Source organism: Propithecus coquereli, unplaced genomic scaffold (assembly GCF_000956105.1).
Source record: "Propithecus coquereli isolate 6110/MARCELLA unplaced genomic scaffold, Pcoq_1.0 Scaffold298, whole genome shotgun sequence".
Lineage (NCBI taxonomy): Eukaryota > Metazoa > Chordata > Mammalia > Primates > Indriidae > Propithecus > Propithecus coquereli.
Genome location: NW_012148596.1, coordinates 285,360 through 287,836, shown reverse-complemented (window position 1 = coordinate 287,836; position 2,477 = coordinate 285,360). Strand labels below are relative to the sequence as shown.

The 2,477-nt window shown below is 36.8% G+C and overlaps 1 protein-coding gene across 1 annotated transcript in view; it reads left to right on the top strand.

Moving 5' to 3' along the window:
• Positions 1-2,477, top strand: part of NOL10 (nucleolar protein 10) — a 164,503-nt gene that overhangs the window by 41,717 nt on the left and 120,309 nt on the right. The window lies entirely within an intron of this gene.

Here is a 2,477-nt window from a genome sequence, read left to right as displayed (position 1 = left end):
TGGTGGCTCACATCTGTAATCCCAGCTGCTCAGGAGGCTGAGATGGGAGAATCACTTGGGGCCCTGAGTTCAAGAATAGCCCGGGCATCATAGCAAGACCCATCTCTAAAAAATAATAATAATTATATTAAAGTGTTAGAGCCTGAGGATATTGTCTAATAAAGCTTAGTAGAAATGTAGCTAACAGACAGTACTTTACATTTAATACAACAACCCCTTGCTGTAGGAACTGTTATTGTATTCTGTTTTACAGATGAAAACATATCCATTAATGGCATACATACTTTTCAGCCTTTAAGAATTATGTTGCAGAAGCATATTTATTACTCGGGAAAGATATTCCAAATATACCTTCCCCTTCCCCCTGCCACTTTATCTCCCCTGCAAATATACCTTTAAGTGGAATAGCAAATCATACAATTGCCTGTAGAGCTTTATCGCATTTTTGTAAGAAAAACAATGAACATGTAAGCAGTCGTAGGGAAAAATTTGGATGTGTACCAAAATGTTAAACGTAGTTTTTCTTGCTAATTCAGTTTCAGGTGATTTTACTTGTTCACTTTTTTATGCTTAGCCTTATTTTTTCCCTACATACCTTATAAGCTGTCAATTCTGTTACTTTACAAAGTTCAAGAAGGTGGGGCCACTACAATATGAGAAAGAATTAAGTGTAAATATTGAGTAGGGCAGGCAAGCTGTCATTATTTGGAAATGACTTGATTGTCTGCCCAAGAAATTCAGTAGAATCAACTGTAAACCTGTAAGAATTAATATGAGAGTTAAATAAATGGGTTACAAAATGTGCAAAAACCAATGGCTTTGGTATTTATCAGCAATATCCAGTTAGAAAGATCCAATGGAAAAGAGTTCTCATTTATAACAACAAAAATTGTAAAATACTGAGGGATAAACTTAATAAGTACATATATGAAGAAAATGACAAAATTTTATTAAGAAACAAAATTTGAATAAGTAGAAAAAATGTGAGGGCTGTTGGGAAAGTATCCAGCCATGTAACCATTCTTGCTATATTAACAATGGATGGATACTTTCCGGACAGCCCTCATATATCACTGTACTGAAAAATGATTCTAAAGTTCATTTTGAACATTAAATGACTAAAAATGATGTGGGTATGAGGTCTCAGGGTTCACAACCGATGCTTCAGGGTAGTTACAGGTTGAGGCTTTAGGTGGCAGAAGAGACCTGATGATGCCAACAGAGGGTTGGGGAACCTCAGGCCATAAGGAAACAGGTGGCCTTCCTGGTCCTTAAATGGGGCTTTTTGACTAAATCCAAATTTTACATAACAAATCCTTTGTTAAAAGGGGCGCAGCAGAGAAAAATGAAGCTTGTCTTGCCTCCTTTGGTGCTTAAAGAAGAACAGTCTTGAAATCAGAAGGCTACAGGTTCCCTATCCCATGCTGATGCTCTTGGTTGGTGGATGAGGGGCATATTCTAATGTCATGGCCATACCATTCGTTCTGCCTTTGGTACTTTGAGGGGTTCTAGGGTCCTCATTTGGAGATTAGTTTTTATTTTAGCTGGGAATGGCTGATTTTAAAATGGAAATGAATATACCCATGTCTAAATATAAAATTATTTCCTCTTAAGTAAAAAAGGGGACGTTTCTGTAAATGTTTTATCCTAGCTTAATTAAAATGGAAGATAAAGGTAGATTATATTTGTATATAAAACATTTTAAAATTTTGATTATGAGAGTTTGGATGCAATTACCTTTTAAACATTGTAGAAGGCTAGAAATGTGATTTTTTCCTGTTAAATTTGAAGCGAAGATTAGTAATGAACCTGTTACTTGAAAGGAGATTTGGCCGTATATTCATGGAGCATGAACATTTTGCCTTTCAGGATAAACAGTTTACCAACAATCTCTGCTTTGAAATTTAATGGTGCCTTGACCATGGCAGTTGGAACATCCACAGGGCAGGTGAATATGTTTAATTTGGAAACTTCATATGTAAGTTGCTGTTTAGAGGCATGTATGTGTTGTGAGAAACATACTGTGAAAACAGAAAATGAGGCTTTACAGTTTGAGTCAGAGTGGGGAGGGTACTCTAGACTGCTGGATTCTTCTAGCACCTTGAGAAATCTTGACTCTTGCCTTAGTGGTTGGTCTGAGATGCTTTGGAGCTAGAGCTACAGTGAGGTAGGCCTCAGGTGTTCTCTTGATAGTGGTTTGGAACGTTTTTCTTTGTGTATGGTACAGAATTCTGTCCCATACAAGTTTGTATTTCTGTTAGACAAGTTTCTGTCAGGCAAGTTTGTAATTCTGTTAGACTCCTACTCTTGCAGATTCACAGTGAGTTTCGATACATATTGAAGTCTCCGAGGAATCTCTGCAGACAAGAAATGTTTTTAGTAAATGTTTTCAAAATTTATGTATTTGAGGAACATTTTTTTTGAGACAGAGTCTTGCTTTGTTGCCCTGGCTAGAGTGAGTGTCGTGGCATCAGCCT